General features: G+C 36.2%; 1 protein-coding gene and 1 non-coding gene across 5 annotated transcripts in view; both read right to left on the bottom strand.

The window, feature by feature from the left end:
- Positions 1 to 24,033, bottom strand: part of KIAA0825 (KIAA0825 ortholog) — a 386,168-nt gene that overhangs the window by 289,333 nt on the left and 72,802 nt on the right. The gene's annotated exons all lie outside the window — the stretch shown is intronic.
- On the bottom strand, positions 11,132 to 11,216 carry TRNAR-UCG (transfer RNA arginine (anticodon UCG)). Its single transcript is given in 2 exon segments — positions 11,132 to 11,166; positions 11,180 to 11,216. It is a non-coding gene; the product is annotated as a tRNA-Arg (tRNA).

The raw sequence follows: 24,033 nt of genomic DNA, 5'->3' as shown, positions 1-24,033 counted from the left end.
GCAAAATATATATAAACTCAATTATGAGCTGGGAACCTGATAGAGCATATTGATAAAACTGACTCTAAAATAGGATCTTTTGTATGTGTTAACAAAAATAAAATTAGGGGTTCCTGGGTGGCTCAGTTGGTTGAATGTCTGACTTTGAATGTCTGACTCTTGGTTTCAGCTCAAGTCATGCTCTCAGGGTTGTGGGATTCAGCCCTGCGTTGGGCTACACACTGAGCATGGAGCCTGCTTTGGACTTTCTCTCTCTCTCTCTCTCTCTCTCTCTCTCTCTCTCTCTCTCCCTCCCTCCCTCCCTCCTTCCCTCTGCCCTTCTCCCTAGGTCGCACGCTCTCTCTAAAAAAAATAAAAATAAAAATAAATTATATATACTTTAGGTAACATCGTATGCCAACTATACACAAATAAAAAAGAGTATACTTAAGAAAAATATCTCACCACGAAAAAATATGCACAGATATTCATAGAAATATTGTTCTAAAATTAATAAAAAAACCTCTCTTCTCTCTTCAAATATATATACACACACATATATATACATATGCATCATAGTATACATATATATGGATATATCACTCATAAAGAATATAGACTATAGACTCTACACTTACAAGTGTTTTTCACCTAGTGACTAATAGTTAGAATCTTAACTCCATTCTCTGATAGCAAAATTAAGGAAATTGAAAACAAATCTTGAGAAACATTAGGGCTCCTCACACTTGATCCACAACAAAGGAGTATTTGGATTAATTATCAAAGTCCAGCTAAATCAGACAAACCATAAAAGTACAGGTAGTTGCTGAAAGAACACATATTATTTTTCAAAACCATTAGCAACAGAATTCTTGTTAATAATAGCATTAAGATACAGGAGAAAATGAGAAGCTTGAAAATCAGATAATCTGAAGCTGGTGGATCAGTATAATAGGATAAAAGAAGCACATTTTAGTTTTCCCAAGAAAAACGAACACTAGCCACTCTATTATTGACCGTAAATGGATCCATTTTCAGTGAGGCGTATTCTTGGTGCCACCAGACAAATGATGTAAAAAAGAGGTAACACACAAAAGCTACTAGAAGGCTCATTATTGCAGATGAAATTCATGGCATAATCCAAATGGAATATATTTATTTCAGTAAAGAAAACTTTTTAACAATATTACAAAAGAAGTCAGCAGGGACCACATGGGAACAAATAATAAGCAGTACTTTTCCCAGTACCCAAGTCACTTCCTGAGAGCAGGTGGGACTTTGGAGCACACTGTCGTATTCCAGAAGCCTGAATGAGCACTGTGCCTCCCGGAGCGCCTGCGCCTGCCTCCATGGAGCCACACAGCAGGGGAAGGAAAGAATGCACACACTATGTCCCCAAGTGTGTAAGGAATCTTCTTTGTCATGTTAGCCTAATAAGAACCTGGAAAATCATGGACAACCTACAGGCATTAAGCTATTTTCCCCTTTTGCTTTGGCATTATTATTTTTTTTTACTTTTAGTTATTTTTCAAATATATACAAGTAGGAAAACATTTTTTTTTTAATGTTTATGTATTTTTGAAGGAGCTAGAGACAGAGTGTGAGTGGGGGAAAGGCAGGGAGAGAGGGAGACGCAGAATCTGAAGCTGGCTCCGGGCTCTGAGCTGTCAGCACAGAGCCCGATGTGAGATCATGACCTGAGCCGAACTCGGAGCCTTAACTGACTGAGCCACCCAGGCACCCCAGAAAATATTTGAAATAAAACTAAGAAAGGAGTATTTCCACCTTAGTTTTCAAACTGAATTCATTATTTCTTATCTCGTCAGGAAGCTTCCATATTACCACCCAAAACAGGGTAAAACTTTAAAATGAACTGAGTAAATGGATGAGAGACTGAATATGTGATTGAAAGGGTGAAGTGTTTATCTTTGAAGTGAAGTGAAAATGCAACTCAACACAAGCTGAATGTGTGGAAATTTCGACGCCCCAGAGATAAGTATCGGGACCCTTCTTTATGGTGAGACAATGGAGAAGGAATTATAGGGAAAGCTGAGCCTCATAAAAGTTCATGAATCTGGGGAAATGGCTGGTTCGGTAGGTGGAGCATGCGACTCTTGATCTCAGGTTGTAAGTCCGAGCCCCATGACGGGTGTAGAAATTACTTAAAAATAGAATCTTAAAGGGGTGCCCAGGTAGCTCAGTAGGTTAGGAGCTTGACTCTAGATCTCAGCTCAGGCTGTGATGTTAGAGTTGTCAGTTGAAACCCCATGCTGGGCTCTGCGCTGGGTGGGAAGCCTACTTAAAAACAACAACAACAAAAAAAAAGTTAAAAAAAATTTCTTGTAAAGGTTAATGAATCTGAATTGGAAATCAGAAAACATTAAACTCTTAAAAACTGGAAGTTAGACTCCTCTGGGTCTCTCTGTCTCTCCCCACTTCCATTTTTCCCTCATGTTTTATTATATGGAATACTGTTCATAGCACCACTACCTGAAGTACAGGAGGTAATAGAGTGGAGTAGCTAACATGTGGAATTACGAGCCATATGGCCTGGGTTCAAATCCTGACACTACCCTCTCCCAGCCATGTGACTTTGGACAGTTATTTAGTCTTTCTATGACTCAACAGCACATGAGGTTTAACTGAGTTAACATCTCAGAGCAGTAACTGAGGGGTAGTAAGTCCTGTATAAATGTTAGATATTATTATCATTTCCTTTGAGAAGCCTGCCCTCAGATCCTACACCAACTTACTTTCCTTTTCTACATGCTCTTTCTTATTTTACCTCACACATACCTTCATTTTAGCACTTACTATGTCACATTGTAATTATAAGTTTGGGAGACGTGTCCTGAAACTTTAATCTTCTCAAGGGAGAGATCCTTTTTCCCCATTACTGCATTCCCACTATTCATCAGAGTGCCTACATGAATGAATGACCAGAATTATACATACTGTTGAGTATCAGAGACAAAACCAACTGCTTTTAACTCATTTTATTTAGCTTTTTCTCCCTGCCATAAACATGGTTCTTTAGTAAAATAACATTAAATGAGTTTCACATTAATTACTATATGCCAATTTGAACAGGAAATGTTCAGAGGAGAAAGAACTAGAAACATATCAGAGATCTTATTACTGTTATTAAATGGACTCAACCATCTCTAAGCTTAAACACTCATAAAGTTGCATGGGAGCCCACTCTAAGACCTTCCACTGCTTCTTTGCTATGTGGGTTCTTCAAACCCACATATGGAGGTTTTGATTTTGTGTGGGTGTGGGCATCACCTTTTTTAGAATCTAAGTTAGGCACCCATGTTCATAGAAATAATGTTTTGCATACAGCTTTGGGAGATTCCCAGATCCTTCAAGGCCTTAGGGTTCTACTTGATCAGCTTGAGGCCCTCTGCCTTGGTCTGCTTGACTTTATGAGAAGTAGGCCCCATAGATCCCTCCCACTATGGGAACCTATAGCCCCTAAAAATTCTACTTCCCTTGCAAGAAGGATAAGTCTAGTCTAGCTTCTACCTTAAAATCTTTTCACACTTTCCGTGTGATAAAATAAAGGTCTCAACATTTACACAGACAGCTAACCCTCCTGACTTCTGTGACATAGGTCCTGGGTAAGGTGAGGGAATAAACTGAGGAATAACTAATACTCCATCCTTTCAGGAACTTAGACAAACACACAGATGAGCACTACCTGGCCACTGCATAGATAATCGTATATGACAACTGAAACATTCTATTATAAAAAACTGGGTTGCTAGTATATACTTCATCTGCATTTTTTATATCTTTTTTCTCTGACTGTTCTGGGCCCAGGTAGTTGTGACACTTAATTTTATATCCATTGACAGGATCAGTATTCATGATCTAAAGGCAGGTAGACATATGGACAGAGAAAATTGCTGCACTTAAAATAAAGCCTCACAGCCCACCAAAAGCTCCCACATGAGAGAGAGGTTTGCTGTTCCCTTTGGAGGGGCCCACACAACAAACAAATATCCCTTTCCTTCCCATATCAAGAATCACCTAGCCGACTAACGAGGATAGAGTCACCTTGAAGCTATTCTTCTGGGTCAATGAGAAAAACTGAAAAGAAACTGCTTCTATTATTACCCTTTATTATTCCCTAGCCAACACTGGCTCCACTGGATGATACCTAAACGTACTCCTAAATGATAACAAATTCTCCCACACTCCATTCCATCTTCTCTGGCAAAAGCTGTCAGTATTACATTAACAAGGGATCGGACTTCTTGCTCATATGCCAAGGGTATAATGCTTGTAGCCCTCTCCTATTTTCTACCTTTCTTATTTTGTTTTTTTGGCTGAGAACATGAGAGAATATCTGACTCCTGATGTGGCCACCAGGAGTTGAAGATGCTAATCTAAGAATGGCTTACATTTGAATCCAGCCAAAATTGAGAACCATACCCGGGGCAAATTTCTGAATATTTTCTCAGCTGGCTTTTGTTTTAGGCTAGTTTAACTCCCAGTTATAAATACTTAGATATGCTGACCTTCTCACAGAACAGCTTAATAAAAAGACCTTTCTAGTGTAATGAAATGAGGTTTAAATTCTAAGTACTGTATGCTAATAGCACATCATTAATGAAGTATCTTCCTAACATCCCTTTCTTAGCCTCAAATTTTGCTAAAGTTCAGTTAATTATATCTCTCACCATATGTGTTACTTTCTATTATCATGACCAAAAATTAACCAATAGAAAAACCTTAAACTAAATTAACAATTCATTTTTACTATTGTCTAAGGTTGTATTGGAGAATTGATATTTCGTTTTTAAAGGAATATACCATGACAGAGATGTTACATTATCGACTCTTAGTATAACATATTAGAAACTAATTTTAAAAATTTAGCACTGGGATAAAAATCATGCCATCATCAAAAAGATGGATTTAAGTCAAGGCACCTGCTGAGTCTGTGCGCCTCCTAATATATTTTCTAATTAAATTCTAACCTTTCAAAATTGAACACTTTTCCTCTTTTATACTAAAAAATAAAGACTAAGGTTCTCTTCACACTTTTTATCAAAGAGGCAAATTATAATGCTTATGAATGTATGTTAAAATTACTATGGAAAGAGATAGCCACGGTGATAAGAGCAATCTCTTGTACCAACCGAGGAAGTTGTAGTCATGAGCTCGTTACTCTAACAGACTAGGGCAGGTCCTAGACTTCGGGATGCCATTTCCCAGGTGCGATGGCACCGCACACAGCAAATTTTGTGGTTAAGTTTACACTTTTAGCTGCCCCCCTCACCTGACAAATAGTTATCCAGACATAGAGGCAAGGTCATATTTCCCTCAAAGTTCACAGAGGACTTTGGAGAACCTTGGCAGCAGATATCATCTTTTACAGTCTTCCTCAAGACCTACGAACTACAGAAACTACCTTTAAGTGGGTTTCCCTTGCTAATTCAACCAAAGATTTCCCTTGTGCCTATAATGCACTAGGTACCAGGTAGCATACGACTCATGGTGACCCATCCCAGAGGAATAGAGTAAGCTCTCTAAAAGCAAGACAGGGGTGACTAACAAGAGTCATACCTCAGATCTATCACCATCAGCTCCTGTGGCCATGCCCATCTCTTCAGAATAAATTTATCCCCCTTTATTTAAGTTCAGGCAGGAAGAAAAGCATTAGGTTCAATATATAAGAAAAATTCAGAGTGAAGAAAAATGCAAGGATAAAGAACTAGTTGAAGAAATTATCAGGAGTCGATGGTCATCCTATTTTGATATAAATGGTCAATGCTGGGCTCTATTGTCTTGTTAGGGTTTGTTTCCTGGGAACATTTTCTAAATGAAAAAAAAGTGAATACAAATACATGAAAATTAAACAACTAGACTTTGTTTTTTGATATACAAGCAAATCTTATATGTATTTGATTTTTATATCATAATAAAAAATGAAATTGTTCAATAAACACAGTGTTTTCGAATTCAACTTGCATTGCATTTTTGGGTACAGGGTTGTTGGCAGCTGGGTGTGAAGAAAAAGAAAGAAAGGCAGGAGTAGGTAGAAAAAGAGAAAGGCAGTAGGAGACTAGAAGGCAATGTTCTCAAACAGAGAACACTGTATTATAGTTTGTGGACAATTTGGCCCATAGCCTGTCTTGGTATGGCCTGTGAGCTAAGCTGGCTTTTTCCCTTTGTAAATGGATGAGAGAAGAATCAAAAGAAGGAGAGTATTTAATGATATGTGAAAATTATATGAAATTCAAGTTTCGGTGTCCATAAATAAAAAGTTTCATTGAAACAGCCACACTGGTTCACTTATTTATTGTCTGTGGCTGGCCTGTGCCACAGTGCAGAGTTGAGTAGTAGAGACACAGGCTGTACAGCCTGCAAAGCCTAAAATACTAACTCCTTATCCCTTTGCAGAAAGGGACAACCTCAGCCCTGGACAAGTAGGAAGAATGCGAAAGAGAGAAACAGTCACGGATAAGTTGACACACAAAGGGAGAAAGCAGAGCTAAAAAGGGGCAGGCGAGATAAAAATGGTCTTCGAGGTGGTTTCTTTGTATCTTTCTCCCCATTCAGGTAATCTTATCTATTACTGGACAAGTTCTATTTTTTCAGTGGCTCTCTCTAGTTACTTTGCTGCTCTACAAACTTTAACAAGACCATGTATAATTGAGACATCAATGACTGTTTTTCAAGACCCTGTAACCTTTCCTCATGCTACATATCTCATCACTCATTCAGTCCACCATTTATTTGGCATCTTAGTTTTTGTCTGCCTAACACTTTTCTCCTCCTTCTGGTAACAAGCTGATGATCCCTTGGCCAAGCAGAGGTTTTCCTTGAGACTTTCTGAACTGAAGTACAAGGGAAGATGTTGGGACGTAAGCAGGAAGCTCCTAGGGTGCACATACTCTATTGAGTGGAATCACCACTGGTCTGACAACACCTCGTGGGGAGGAACCCAGGCGACAGATAATGCAATACACTAGAAAGCGAAGTTTCAGCTGCTCAGGTTTCCAGAAATCCTCCAATCCCTATCTTTCCAGAGGTTTAAATGTTTAGCTCTTTCTTCTCTTGTGTGAACTACCATGTTAGTTTTAAATAAATGCTCATCTCTCTCTCTCCCTGCTTTTTTTTTTTTTTTGTATAAGAAGTAGAGATGAGGAATGGAAGAACAAAGCTGTCACTTGCACATTCAGAGTCCTGGCTAATGCCTTCATCAGTTACATATATCTCTTATGTGCCAGTCACAGTACTCTTCACTGTCTCAAACAGTAACCCCTACTGCTGGTACTGCTGAACTGCAAGGGAACCTCTTTCTCTTTCCATCTGCTTATACAAGGGCTACTCATCCTTCAAGGCCAAATTCAAGGCCATATTCTTCGTGAAGTTTTGCCAGCTTGCTCTCCCTCACAGTAAAACCTCCCTTTTATGAATTCCTAATGCACTTAAAGAGACAAATTAGTTGCTAATTAACTTAATATGGTATTATATGCTTTTTCCCTCACATATGGCTTGATGGGTTAGTCTTTCTCACCCTTTCTCTAGGTGTTAGCCCTAGATTTGAAAGTACTTGAAGACACCAAATAAAAGTAGACTTTAAATTGATTTCAAACTTCAGAAAAGATTGCCTCAAGGAAAGTAGTTATTCTCCAAAGGAATATTATTAGCTACTGCTGAGTTGAGCTGGGGGTGTGAGTGGGTGATAGAGAGTAGGAACAGAAGAAGGTATCTTGTTGGAAGTCTTGGGATTGAGTGCTGAGATGGGAGAAGCCAGAAGACCTGAGAAACCAGGCCCGGGTGTTCTTCTTACTGTTGTGCCTTCCAAATAAACCCTCTACTCTGTGAACATCCCCTACTCTGCATTATAGGAAAGCACCAGGGAGTGAACACTGTCGCTCAACTCTTCCCGCTTTCTGCTTCTCCAGATCTCGCTCACCCTGCAACCAATTCAGTTCCATGTCATCTGTCATCTTCATCACCCTGGACAGCAGAAGGGACCCTTACCTGCTGGAATCACTTTCTTAGAGCTCTGCAACTGCTTGTCTGCATAACTTCCAGCAGCTTTTCACATTCGCATTTTATTTCTCTATCTATATAGGAAGTGTGGGTCTTATACTTTTTGGAATCCCCATTCATCTTAGCACAATATTTTTAAAATATTGTAGAGGCTCAATTAGTAAGTTGATAAGTTGTCTCCTACATTATACCTCCGGACACTGATTTATTTCAAGAAAACGATGCAGTTAAAAAAATATATTCACTGAACTCCTGTTGTGTGCTAGGCAGTGGATTGGGTGCTGAGGAAAATAAATAATACTTGCCCTTGAGGTGCTTAGAGTCCATATGGGGAGACAGACCCCTAATTAGATATTTTAATAGAATATGCTAAGAGCTTTGAGAAAGGCATACGGAGATGCTGTGGGAGTATGGATTAGGGGCTCTAGCTCGGAGAAAGCTTCCTGGAAGAAATGACACATGAGCTGTCATAAAGGATCGATGGGAATTAGGCAAAGAAGGGAAGGGAAGAGGGTAAGGAGGTGAGAGAGAGCACAGCATGAGCGGGGCTGTCAGTTTCATGTTGTCAGAGAGTGAAAAATATGAGGTACGTGTAGAGGCACGAGATGAGGCTGGAGAACGCAGGTGCTAGGTCAAGGAAGGCTTGGTTTCTAATACTGAAGAGCTGGGGCTGCATGCTGACAGTGATGAGGAGCCAGTGAAGGGCCTTCAACGGGGAGTGGCATGTGCTTGTCAGATGTTTCAGAAAATACAAGAATAAGGGCAAGGAATCCAATAAAAAAGATTTTTTTTAACAGTCCAAATGAGAGATGATGAAGACCGAAATCAGGCCTTGATGGCAAGAAGGGAAAGTAGATAGACTTGAAAACATTTAGGTGACACGGCAAATTAAAGAATCTTGGTAATTCTTTTGACGGTGGGGAGATGGGCAGAAGAGGAAAATGAGTCACGGTTTCTGCCTGAGTGATTATTAGTGACATTAACTTGGGCTGGGGAAGAGGAACAGGGATTAGGGGGAATGAAGAGGAGTTCTGTTTTATCCATGCTGTATTTGGAGTGCCTGTGGACCATCCCAGGGACCAGCTGAGCAGGCATTTAGCTCTGGAAATACACAAGCTCCAATGGGGGGGATCAGTGCAGGACCTACATCAGGTAGCCCTTCCAACACAGTGATGGTTGGAATCAAGAGGATAAAAAAGAGAGAATCTACATGCATCTATTATTTTAACTTAGTCTTATTTCATTACTATTGCTTATTTTGAAATTGGAAAATGTTAATATAGCACTTCCAGAGAATATTATATGAAAGATTCTGAAGACAAAATTATTCAATGAGAAATTGACAAAAGTAACAAATAAGCAGCCCTTTGTCATGTATAGGTATTTAGGAACACCATATTAATATATGACAAGTCACATTTTCAGTTTAATGCTATGTATGTATACATGTATATGTTTAAAATGATGATAACAAGGGGTGCCTGGGTGGCTCAGTCAGCTAAGCGTCTGACTCTTGATTTCAGCTCAGGTTATGATCTCACGGATCCTGAGCTTGAGTCCTGCGTTGGGCTTTGTGCTGACAGCGCAGAGCCTGCTTAGGATCCTCCCTCTCCCTCTCTCTCTGCCCCTCCCCTGCTCACTCACTCTCTCTCCAAATAAATAAATAAACTTAAAAAAATAATGATAACAAAATGCTTAGTTTGTGCCAGACACTAAGTACATCTATATTAATACTTAGATACTATGAGGTAGATTTTATTATCATGTCCATCTTACAGACTAAACTGACGCTCACAGAAGATAAGCAACCTGTCCAAAGCCATGTAGCTGTCAAGTGGCAAAGCTGGAATGCAAAGCCACATCTCTCCAGCTGCAAAGCCCCCTACAAGACACTGAGCATTAAGTGTCCTTCCTACACCCCCATCTCTTTGCTGAGGGCCTTTTTTGGCAGCAATAAGACAGCTGACAAGACAGCAATAGCCTTGATAATCCAGGAGGAGGCAGGTGAGCACAGGAATTTTAACACTTCAAAAAAAGTCATAATGATCTGATGTTCAAATGAATTCATGCATTAACTTAGATATTTATGCTTCTGAATAGTTGTAGTTAAAACCCAGTAAGTCTATTGATTTTGGAGGGCTATTTTGAGTTCACATACCAAATTTAATTAGCTTTTTCTTTGGCTCACCGATGTCTCTTCTAGAAATAAAACTTCAAAAGATATTCACACGAGCATACAAACAAAAAGAAACTGGGAAAACCCTAATATCTATCAACAGGAGTTAGTTAATTAATTAAATAATGACATAATCATAAACACAATAGGTGGCAGGCCCTAAAAAGAATAATACAGATCATTTTGTACATATTAATACAAAAGAGGTCCATGATATAGTAAATTAAAAAAAAATTGCAGAGGAATTTGTAGAATGTGCATATATAGTACATGCACACACATAAATGTGGAAGGGCACACGTTAAAGTGTAAAACAGGGATTACTTTAGGGTTTTAGGGTTAGGGGTGGAGAGGGTAAAAGATTATCACTGTTTAATTTATACATTTTAAACATACATGCATGTTTGATTAAACACACACGTGTGTGTATGTACGCATATTTCTCTAAAAGTGGGCATGTTGCTTTGGGGGAGAAAAAAAATTAAGATTTTCTAAATCCATTGAGCCAACAACCTGATAAGACCAATTTAAATTTAGCCATATGCAAATCAATTATGCTACATCTCTATTAGGGAATATAGTTCTGCTGCAAAGAATGCCAAACCAAATTGCAATGACACGGGAGGAGGTCATGAAATTTTAATTGAAAAAAGCACAATGCAGAACAATATGTCTAGTTTGATCTCATTTTGAAAAATATAAATTTGTATATCAATTTTTACATGTGCATAGAAAAATTCTAGAGTATGAACAAAGTGTGAATAAGAGTGGTGATCCTGGAGACTGGGATTGGAGGGAAGGAAATGTGACTTTGACCTTCTTCTTTTTTTTTTTTTTTAATTTTTTTAATGTTTATTTATTTTTGACAGAGAGAGAGAGAGAGCATGAGCGGGAGAGGGGCAGAGAGAGAGGGAGACACAGAATCCGAAGCAGACTCCAGGCTCCGAGCTGTCAGCACAGAGCCCGACGTGGGGCTCGAACCCACACACCCCGAGATCATGACCTGAGCCGAAGTCGGATGCTCAACCGACTGAGCCACCCAGGCGCCCCTTTTGACCTTCTTCTTAATATGTATTTTATGTTTTAATTTTTAAAATAAAAATTCATTGCTCTGATCATTTTTTAAAGTAGTAAGACCATTTCTAATGAAATGCAGCTTTAGCAGTGGGTCAGTGGATCACTTTATTTCCACTTTATTTCAGATCTCAAATATTCCATATCACAACATCTACAACTGTGTCCTAGAAAAAATTTCAGATCCATGTTTATGAAATATATAATTTAGCATAGCTTTCATGTATAAAGGTGCCCTCAAAACTGAACAAAATGAGGGGCACCTGGGTGGCTAAGTCGGCTCAGCATCCGACATCTGACTTCAGTTCAGGTCATGATCTCAGGGTTTTTAAGAATGAGCCCCATATCGGGCTCTGCACTGACAGTGCAGAGCCTGCTTGGGATTCTCTCCCTCTCTCCCTCTCTGCCTCTCCCTAGACTTGCATGCATTCTCTTTCTCTGTCTCAAAATAAATAACCATTAAAAAAAAAAAAACTTAACAAAATGTAAAAATACTTTAATACATTTTCCAAATCTTAGTTTCTCTCTTTCTTTCTGTCCTCACAATATAAATCTAGGCCAGAAATGTTCCTGGCGTTCATTTTGGATGTGGAGCCACCTGTCCTCTGGCCCCACCTCCTCTCTCAAAACACCAAACTGAACTCTCTATTTTAACTGGGAAGACCCCTAGTGAGACTCCACTGTCCTATAAGCCACGATGCATGTCCCTGTCTCACCTGTGTTCTAGGCTTCCCGTTGCACTCACACCACTTTTCCATTATCTGACAGTCTCAATCCTGATTCTGAGCTCTTGCTCATGCCTTAAGCATTCTTCATCTCCTTGGTTGTCTTCAGAGAAGACCAATTCAAGAGCCTCTCTGATTTCTCCCAAGGGTTCAGAAAGAAAGTCCTGCCACTTGAAAGGCAAATATGTGTATCTTCCTAATGAGGAATCATCTATTCTGCTTTTTCCAACCTTCGACATCTTCCAGGGAGCCAGATATCTTGGAGCCAGACTTCATCACCTTTAGACCAAAAGGACAGGGTACTACAAGGGCATGATGTGGAAGACACCTAGGATTCTAGCCTGTGTACTAAGGCTTATGATCATAAACATGTACCTGAAATTCAAAGGGGCCTAAGGAAGAAAGAACCTCAGATCAGCTCAATCAGGTCTAAAAGAAGGGCTGCTTTTAACAAATAACAAAGAGAGTATTATCAGAGTCCTTAAGGTATCTTAGAGAAGGCATTTATTGATAAGATTGTAATTCTCCAAAGTTTTTGGTTTCAAGTAACAGAAAAGTAAATTTGAGCAAGAAATGGGAATTTCCTGCAAGCTGAGGGCTGTCCTGTGGTCTTTGTCTCCAATGGGTAGAGAGATAACTGACAATCAGCTGGAGTGAAAGTTGTAAAGCCCCTCTCTTAATCTCAGCTGAGTTTGCTTTCACTCATGCCAAGCAAGAGGATCGGAAAGCAGCCATTTACAGTTGTTGGAAGAGCCAAGATTTCCAGTTTGCCAAAGTGAGACTTACATGCTTGGAATTCACTTGGAGGCTAGAAGGCTCCAAAAGGCTTGTGATAAATCGGGGAAGCAGCTGTGCTCCTTTGTTTTTATCACAAAGTGGCACAAGTAACTCCAAGCTGGTATTAGATGAACAATCTTATTTTTGTGAGTGATTCAACATGGAGATCAGATTTTATCTTAGTGTGTGTAAATTTTAACTATGGAAAAAATAAAAATCTGTTCTTTCCCTGAGAAATCAAAAACTATATTAACAGAAGCTGCCTTTTTATAATTCATTTATATTTATTACAAATCAAGTTAACATTTAGAATTGTGTCTACCTGATATTTAAAAGTTAATCTCAGTATTCAAATCTTTATTTTGTGTGGACATCAAGTTAAAATATCTTAAATGCTAATTTTCAAGATCGAATCTACATTATGGCATAACTAAGAGCATAAAATATGTTAGCTCTATTGCACGACCAATAAAGATTAGATCTTCAAACTGTGACAATATAAACAACTTAGCAATTCTCATTTGATGACTATGAAAGCTAATATCCTTCAAAGTGTTATAAAATTAATATAAAGAGGATGACATATATCTTTTTTTCAAAGTTTCATCTTAAGTAAATAAAAGGAAATAAAACTATAATTGAATAGAGACTTCAAGATCTTGAAGGAAAAGGTCTAATGAATAAGAATGCTACATGTAAGTAAATAATCATGGGTAGGATAAACTCTTAAAATAATAGCATAAAATTCAAATTTTATTACAAGCTAAGGTTTCAATACAGAAACTTTGCCATGGAGATGAAAACCCTCCTGACATTTAACAGTTAGTACTTTGCGGGATTTGAAAAACACAATTAGATATCAGCAATCAATTTGTTGACTCTATTGTCCCCAGATAGCATTTGCTACCAGTGGGGAAATTCTGCTTACCCTCTAAGTATTACTGCACACTCCATAACTTACTAATTAGCACTTAATTTTCCCTTTGCTTAGGGAATAATGATTACTGCTTTCACCTAATACAACAAGGGCTACCTTTAACAATCAATTTTTAAAAATTAGCCAATGATCCATAGACAACACCCATCTCCCAGTGAGTGCCTTACACATTCCATCAGGACAGCACCACTAAAATTTTTCAAGCTCTGCTAAGACATAGTTAACTTTTATGCTGACATAAATGCAGAATAGTCATTTTGATTATTTCAGGAACAATAAAACTTTGAACGTTTTGACTTTGGGTATGAAAATTTCAATCATGAGTTTTAAACTTCTATACTGAATGATTAGGGTGTGATTTAAAATATTTAACATGAAATGGCAAGAGCGAGCCATTAATTCCTGTCAAACAGATGTTCAAGAGGCAAAGCACAAACAGCCTTAGCTAAAGCCTTTCATTCTTACGTTCTTTAAATTTATAGAGATATTCGGTAACACGAGACTTTGGTAAAGGAAGTAATTATAAAAGGGAAAAGCTGACTTCTAAGAGTTGTCTATTGTTTTCAATGGCACATCTCTAGTTTCTAAGCCTCAAAACATGCTATACCTTCAATCAAATAAACGAGTTTGAAGTGCCAGTTTATGAAATCTGGATTGTAATTCTGATGGTGATGAAAGCATGAAAATCTAGATATTTTGGGTGATAACAATGAATTTACAATGTACATCTAACTTGTGATTGTATGTATATTACCATATATTAATATCATACCCAGTGACAGAAAGTGAAATAAGTAAATATGCAGTCAAGAAAATGAAGCCAAAATAGTTTCTGTATCAGTAGGAGTATGAAAGATACTATTATCCAAATTTCCAAATTCTAAATTCTACTTGGATCTATTTAATAAAAAAATATGACAAACTTTAAAAAAAAATGTTGGCCAAAATAATTTAGACAAGTGAAATAGCAAAATGATTGGCAAAAAAAGTAAAAAATTCACTACACAGTGTCATAAGACACATAAAGTAAAAAAAAAAAAAAAAAAAAGACAAGGGAATGTAAATCTTGACTAACTGACCTGATCAAATAATTCCTCAATTTTATTTCTGGTTTATGGTAAACCAATGAAAAATCCAAAGAAGTCACACATTTGACAAAAATTACTAGAAAAGTCTAAGATTTAACGCTTATTATACAAGTAAAAATAGAAGAAAACAAAATTAGATTTGGGTTCAATCAGATATGAAGTAGTTTAATAAACCAAAAGCAAGGCAACTTAGCAATTGTGCAGGGGGAAATTTTAAGGAGTAAGTTTTCAAAGTGGTGCATGGGGAGATCTATGCATAAATCCCATTAGTAATAATGTGTTCCTCTGATCTTGGTGATATTCACTTTTAAGTGATGCCATAACTATTGTAACAATCCTGCATTTATGACAACATTCATCTACTCAGTCCCTGAAGACAGTGAACTTAAAAGTAGTTGTTCTTTCTTTTGCATTTACTAATAATATATTTAGTTTTATAGGCACTAGTCACAGATCGACCCTTTTTTATGTCTCACTGTGGTGTGTAATTTTTTTTTAATAACTGTATGTTTAAAATAATTAGTACTGCTGGATATAATCACTAATTTCCTAAAACTGCAAAAGGCAACTTAATATTTCTGCATAGCAGCTGTAATACACAATATTGCACAGAACTAAATTATTACAAACAGTGCCAGCAGTTTTCTATACACAGTACTTAAGATAATTATAAAAAATCATCTTCATTACTGCTTGCTAGCATTTTTTTTAACAGTTTAATTTGGATAGGTTACAAAATACATTCAAATCACACAGATATAATTACTGTAAACCCAAGAAGCTATAAAATGTTCCCAACCAAATCCCTTTGACCCTGTTAATGTCTGTTCCTTGTTAATCTAAGGCAAACATTGTTTGTAGTGTGCATTTGTTATAGAATATAAAAAAAAAAAAGAAGGGGGGGGCTAGGAAATCCCTTAACAGTTGTTATTGATTCCGGCATTTACCGACGGAGAGTTAAGTGCTGTTTACAAAACAGAACAGATGCAGATGCTGACAAAAAGGTAAACAATTGTTGCATGGCTTCCTGCCAGATTGTGAACCGATATATTAAACTCCAAGTGAAGCACATTTCCCCTATGGATTGCACTTATTGCCACTTCATTTCCTATGTGCTCCATCTCTCCATTGCCGTGCCTGGCACTAAGCTATTTCCAGTTCTTTGCTGACCCCTGAGGCCTGGTGCTACCACACACAGCCATTAGAGAAGGGAATTGCATGTGTCTGACACGGCCTGAAACCAATTATTTGATATTTTCTTCAGAATGATGCCTAACTCTGTTGGGAATGAGCAATCATGAAATAATTTACCTCCTGATTTAATTTTTTCCTGCACAAATTAGTTGTAGACTGAGCTGGCTATACACAGATGCCTGTGACATAGCTATCTTATCAAGATGATACTTGAAATGGGGGGGGGGGGGCAGGGCCTGAATTGAATAGGTTGGGCAATCCTGCTTTAAAGAGGCATTGACAAGTTTATCAGATACACTGATCACATGTACTCTCTGTTGACTGAAAATGACAGAACCTTAAAGAACTGTCAGGATAGCAGAGAAAACCACAAGGATGCAAACCTTATCAGGGTATTTAATATTTTTGATCATCTGTCTGATTTCTGGTTTCCTTTTTGTGTCTCAGAAAACTTGTCACACGATCAAAATTTAACAAAACAAAAACTCGCATTGGTTCATGACTGAGTGATCTTAACCAAATTTAGTATTCATTAGTTCTGTCTTTAGATACAGTCATAGTGTCAAGAAGGTATGCATTTTTCTATAACTCAAATCCCTACAAGCTCCTTTCATAAAAATATAAAGGATGTATGCTTTATATTTTGTCTGTATGCCACAGAAACAAGGCAAAATATGAGATTATCACTTATCAATAAACATAGAAAGACTGTATAAATTAACATAGGTTTAATCTGAATAATGAGATATTAAGGCCAACTGCTCAAGTTCAAAAAAGACAACACAAGTCTCTTTATAGGGATCTCAAGTGAACATAAAGCTCCAACCAAATCTGTGCAGTAATAGCTTGTCTATAAAGTCGGGTAAGGATTCTTCTCATTTTTACATACTGATTCCACATTAGATCTTGGCTACTTAGTCTTAAAAGGACTATGACTGCTGTGTCTTCCTATTTCTCTTCAGGGTCCAGGCTCTACTAACTAGACTCACATACCAACAACTGTGAACTTTATGGCTTTTGTAACCATGACTAAGAAAAATTATAAGAAAAATATCCATTAAAAATATACCCTCTTCAAATAGCTGAAGGATCACTCTTTTACTGTGCTACAAAAAGAACTGCAACAATGATTATAAGTGATTTCAGTACAGTTTGGAAAAAATATATAGAAAGGCACAATAAAACAATTTTACAATATAGCCTTCTCTGACAATGATCATTATAAAATTTAGAGGCAACTTCTCTTTTCTAGATAGACTATTTTACAAACCTTGGTATCCACTTCAATAATTACTGCTAGAATTAATACTGTGTGCCTTGTACTAATGGAAATGCTAACACTGAATTTTATTTTATTTAAGTAATCTCCACACCCAACGTGGGACTCGAATTCACAGCCCCAAGATCGAGAGTCACATGCTCCACCAACTGAGCCAGCCAGGTGCTCCTAATACTGAATTTTAAACTTAATTTCTACTTTGGAGAACAAACAATATAATGCCAGTTGTCTAAAATCAATTCAGTATGATCATGTTATAGAGATCTAAAATATCAAAACTTCAAAATATTGTCTTTTATGTTTCACTGGCATCAGAATTTCAAAGGCCAATACTATCAGGGTATCTGGCTGCTCAGTTGGTAGAGCACACAACTCTTGATCTAGGGGTTGTAAATCCAAGCCCTACTTTGGGTGTAGAGATTACTTAAAAAAAGAAAATCTTTAAAACAAACAGGCAAAACTATCTTGTTGCCTTAAACACACACACACACACACACACACACACACACAAAGGCCAAGAGTATCATCTCTCACTAGCACTTATCTGTTAATTTAGTACTTCCTAGTGTTCAATTGTGGAAGAGATTAAACCAGTAATAGAGTAAACTTCACTTTTCTAAACAATACACAGGGGTTTTTATTCAATGTTAAAAAGAAGTTGCAAAAACAAACACTGATAGATTTTGCTTTTGATTGAGGCAATACACTGTACTTCATTTTAAATAACGTTTTGTTTCCTTACGTGAATAATTTAGATCTCCACTTAGATACTCAACCAGAGTTCCCATGAATGTTTTGGTAAGAGGAGAAGCAAATTAAAACTATATGTATAAACAAAGGAAAAGAAATTCAATTTTAAGAATGACAGAGGCAAAATAATTTCTGACTGTAAATCCATTAGGACTTGAAACATTTTACCCAAAGCTAAGGATTGTTTTCTCATTTCCACAATAGGGGACTGATTGGTCTAACTCTCAAAGCTGCTAGCCGTTTCTCCTGTATAAATCCCCACTCAGCGATCAGCCCATACTCAGAAAATACTACTTCAGGAAAAGAATTTTAACAGTCCCAGGTGTAAATGACACAGATTTCCTCTGAGTTCAAAAAAAATAGGTGGAGATGTTAAATAACACCCACTTTGAGGCAGAAGATACGTTTTATACTAAGCACTTGACTTCATAGATGTGACACTGATGGTCAAAGATTTTCATGCACATATATATACAATGACAGTGAAAATGTTATATCATAATGTGCATGTTCCAAGTTGATTTTCATAATAAAGAATGTTTTGATAAAAGAACCATTAAGTTTTTCAATTATTAAAATGATTCCATTTTAAAATGAATATTACCAATGTTTGTTTGCTTATTAAACTTTACTTCTCAAACATTTGTGAAAAAAATTTGTTGGGTACCAATGACTAATAGTATAATAAACAAACAAACAAACAAAAGTATAATAGCCAGAAGTCACATACTACATTTTCTGAGAACCTGAGGAAAAAAATATGTTAATTGAACAATATTTAACATTATAATAATCCACTGGAAAATGATCATCTGTTAAACAAAAATTTAGGGATTTATCACCCCTACATGTAAAAACCCACAAATGCTTTCATATAAAACAACAGAACTGACCATTCTCATTTACTATTATGTTCATAAATCAAGACAGAATAACAAGTAATTCTAGCAAGGTAAAGCAGAAGTTACAAAAATTTTAGGAAGGTTACAAAGTGATTTAGGAACGCACTTTCTATAGAATATGAATTTCTGGCTTGCAATGACCTCATATATATTACTTTTATATTTCTCCAATTTCTTTGTTCAATATAAAATAGTTGTAAAATAAATTTGTTCACTTTTAGAATAATTTTATTCTAAACTTCAGTGATTCTTTTCAATTATTTTCATCTTGTTCTTAACATTTTATTTATATTTTAATCAATTTCTTTTCCAAGTTAAAAAGAAACAAAGGTTAAAATCTCAGTATTTTAATTTTTTTTAGTTTTTCAGTTTTTAAAAATGTTATTCAACGGCTCATAGGCATATAAATCTTAAACTGTCCTATGACCTTCATGAGAAACCCCTGAGTCATTTCATCTGTCATTCTTCATATTTGAATGTCATAATTAAAATATGTAGCAAGTGAAAATATCCTTTCCCTCTGTAGGAAAAACATACAGGTATTCTAAGCAGAGAGGGAGTAAATAACTGATAGCAATTTAGTGGTTGCTAATTGTTGCTGTATGAATGCAAAAATATTACTACAACTAAATTGCATCCACTTTCTTTCTTATGGAATATACTTTCCATCTTTGTTGCCCTGTCTTTAGAACAAAGACCCAGAGGTCCTAGAACATTTAATGGTGAATCAATGGGTCAGAAAAACAGAGTCCATGTAGCAGAAAACATGTTTAAAGTAAATAAATACAGGCATTTGTATAATATCAAACGTCTACCCATAACATATACCCTTCTCTCATACACCTACACATTCAGTCATTTTCTCCGAGTTTTTAATGAAATAAATAATTTTCACAGATGACACAATCTCTAGTAGGGAGAACTTAAAATAAAAACACCATCAATTCCTCAGGGAAAAACATTCTAGCATCCGGCTTTTTGTTTATTTTCTTATGAGGCATTGAGACACAATGAGATGATTCTTCTAATCTTTGTTCTGTCTCAAAATTGATTTGTTAACCAGCCAGAATGGTTGATTTTCATCCAAAACACAAGAACTGAAAATGTTGCACTAATTTCAGCGTGGTGATGTGGCAAAGAGAACTCGAACAAACAACCAACTGTGGAAGCAACTTGCAAACATGATGCTAACTAATGGTTATTTATTAATCTAATAACTAATGTTATTTATTAATCTAAAGAGGATCTCAAACGTGGTAATAATTGTTTCAACTATTTCAGTAGCTTAGTTTCTTTTAGCTTAACTTTGGCAAAAAGCTTGAATGTAAGCTGCTTAACTGCATCTCTAGGAATAAAATGAGTCTCCTTCTAGATACATTTTTTAAAAAATATTAAGTCAAAAATTACTTTCCTTTGCATGTGTTACTATGTAAAGTCTTGGGTAGTTCTTTTTCTTCCCAAATTTTTCCCAAAGAGAAAATCCAGTGATGGAATTTTGTACTCTATTACTTAGTTCTTTCCAAAATACAAATTTGTTTAATTTTACATGAAATAAATATACACGTTGCAATTCCAGAAAGCTCAAAACAGAAGTCGGAATTGTGGTTAAAGTGGGAATTACTCTTCAAATTGTACATAAAAGGATTATTTATCTTACAAGGGAATTAAGAAAAAGACAGAAATTACAGTAGTTAAGAGAATGAGCTTAGTTATAATTCAGAAAGGGCCTTCGATACCAGCTGAGGTATTTTCTGAAGTGGGACTTTGAACAAGCTATTTAACCTGTCCAAACTCTGTTTTTTATCTATAAAATACAGATAATAACCAATTTTTCAGAGATGTTGAGTAAATGGTATACCACTATATACAATACTTAGCACAGTACATGATAAATTAAAAGCACTTAAAAAAATAGTCCATCATATAAATGACTTTATATATTTGTAAACCAATAATAAGGAAAAGTAAAAATGATCGAGGGGGAAATACTATTGAACATTAATGTTGAATTCATGTTGAGTACCATCCTTTGCAAAGTGTATACTTTAGTCAAGTATGTCCCACAAAACAGATCCTAAGTGATATGTGCCTTATCAAAACTCAAGAATCAAAATGGCTGGGAATGACTTTTAACACACAAAACACCATCTTAAATGGCTTGAAGAATTTGTCCTGTTCTGCCTGAATTCATAAAGTATGAAATAAAAATGAACAGTTCATTTTTACCATCACCCTAATGGACCACCTGTATACTTCTACTAGGCAGAGATCAACAGTACAGGAAGTAGACTGAATAGAGGGAGAAGGCCCTCCTGGCTCAGAAAAAGGGAAGACAAGACTCCTTCTCTCAGCTGATGACATGGTCACAGTAGCTATATGAAGGTGCCATGTAACAAAACTGACTGGAGGAAAGGCTTTAGGATGGATCAATGATGCCAAAACTTCAAATCATCACTTCTGATGTTCTTTATGTGTAAAAAAAAAAAAAAAGAAAAAGAAAAAGAAAAGAAAAGAAAAAGAAAAATAGAATTATTTATAGAAGTTTAACATGCTTAATTGTTTTACTATAATATGCCTCGTGAAATTCTTACCCACGGTCTTTTAGGACAAGCTCTTTCCTCTATGCTTTATAGGCTTAATTCTGAGGCTTTTATTTTGTACTTACACAAAGATTTGTATGGATACGGAGAGGTTTTTAGAGAAAAAGTATCGCCCATGCCTATGGGCTTGCAGAAATAAGCTGGTTCTTCCCCAGGAAAAAACACAAGTTATCATTAAATTCCTGCCTTGTCTGCTTTAAATACATGCCAGAGAAAAGGCATATGGATTTCTTTTTAATTGACAATACAGAATAATAATTGCATTTCCAGTCCTCGCCTGTGATCTTAATTTTCAATAATATGATTAAAAATGTTCCTGCAAAAATATAAATAAATAAAAATAGAAACTACAAATAAAACAAAATTAAAACACTTGGTTGTGGGATCAGAAGGGAAACCCAAAAAATAATTACTAGGAAAAGCTTCAGATGTTAGCTCGAAGGGGAGACTCGACTTCTTGTTTTTGCTTAATTACCTAATCTTCTCTTCACCCTCCCATCTTGACAAAAAAAAAAAAAAACAAAAAAAAAACCAAAAAAACGCAACCACAGGAGGTGGGCAGTTTTCATATAGCGATTTTCAAGTTTCACCTGGGGAAGAAAAATCATACAGATAAAGATCTAAAAGAAAATTTTCTACCTGCTTCTGTGACGAACAAAATCACATCTTTAGCCAGTTTACACATCTGTACTGTCAGTACAGAAAATAAATGTGACAGCTTCCAATGACAAACTGTAGGTATAAAATCTGGCTGTGGAATGATTTCCAAGTCGCAGAGCCTGAGAAAGTGTAGTAGAGCTTAGATGTTCCCTAATATAACCTTTAAATTTTATCTATTAAGAAATTTGAAAAGGTTAAATGACTTATCTAAGGTCACAAAACAAAGGGGTGGGAGATTCAGGACCAGCACCCTTGACTCCCAGTAAGTACGCTTTTCATCTTCTGAGAGCCAAGGTATAACTGTAGACAAGGAATGCACCAGTATTTCATTAAACATGGCAATTACAATAAAGCAATGGGGGAAAAAAACCTGAGCAACAATATCACTTTTTGGAATTTAACAATGCTACAAAACCTGGAACTACATTATGATTTTACAAGAATCTGTAATAATTTGAAAAAAGATCCTACTTTCTCTTATGAATTCTTTTTCCCCGTTACTATTTTCTATTATTTGGAATTTCAGCCTCTACTAGTGGTGGGGATAGAAAGCATAAATGTCATCAGAGTTAACAAAGCTCTTCCCTTCGGTCTTAGGAGCACATGACAGGGTGAAAGATGCGGTCCTTCATGGAGGCTTGGAACCTTCTGTAACAGTACTCATACAAATGCTTCTTTTTTGTACGCATTTTGTAGGCTGGCCTCCAGATGCTTCTTCATCTTTCCTGAATGATGGTCACCACTCAGCTAGTCAAAGCTACTTGAGGAGCAAGAGAGAAATTTGGGTAACTATAAGACTGGCCTACTTTCCAACTGTGATCTAAGCCTCCCCCAGTCAAAACTTCTACTTTTATTTTGTTTTCAAGGTCTTCTTTACTCTGAAGGATCTGTTTATCCCTTGAGAAATTCTGTTTTTCTCACTCTGTCTTCCTTAAATAAAACAGCAAGGGACTGTGAATGGGAAGGGGCTTTAGATGCCACTTAGTTTCAACCTCACAACCACTGCAGATCTTTAGAAACCTTCCAAATATTCAAAGGCATGTATTGTAGTCTCTTAAGTCTTTCCTTCTCAAAGCTAACAAACCTCAAAAAATTCAGAGTAAAGACGTATAAGGGACCAGAAAATTTATTCTATGATTAAAATCTTCTAATTGTATCATTTTATATTATAATACAGAGGATTTATATAATTGAAATTTACTACACATAAACAAATCCTCTTTTTCAAACATTGAGAAAAACAGCAGTAACTTTCTTTTAATCCAAATAAAAATATAATTTAAAAATTATGTATTATATATTATGTTTAAAAAACATAATTTTTAATGTTTATTTATTTTTGAGAGAGAAAGAGACCGACAGAGTGCAAGCAGGGAACGGGCAGAGAGAGAGGGAGACACATAATCCTAAGCAGGCTCCAGGCTCTGAGGTGTCAGCACAGAGCCAACTTGGGGCTTGAACTCATCAACTATGAGATCATGACCTGAGCTGAAGTGGGATGCTTAATCAACTGAGCCACTCAGGCACCCTCAAATAAAATATAATTTTAAAAAGTAAAAGTAATTTGATCAGTTTACCACTCCAAATGTAGACATAAAAAATGTTACAATATAAGGATGACACTATTCTGAAATTTGGATGACACATGCACATGTGTAAATATGGACTTGACTTCCAGATAATAAGCAATCAGGTTACAGTCAAAATACAAAAGGTAAATTTCTAGCTTCAAGAAAGTTGTTTGTTTTGACTTTAAATAAAAATTTAAAGCCTTATAAATTAAATGGAAAAAACACTATATTATAAATTGTTATAAAATAATTTTCTCCAAAAATTATTAGAGAAACTGTAAGAACACAAATCAGAATTATTGGGA

This window comes from Panthera onca, chromosome A1, assembly GCF_046562875.1.
Source record: "Panthera onca isolate mPanOnc1 chromosome A1, mPanOnc1 haplotype 2, whole genome shotgun sequence".
In the NCBI taxonomy this organism is placed as follows: Eukaryota; Metazoa; Chordata; class Mammalia; order Carnivora; family Felidae; genus Panthera; species Panthera onca.
Note: the sequence above shows the minus strand (reverse complement) of the source record. Positions and strands in the feature narration are given on the sequence as shown.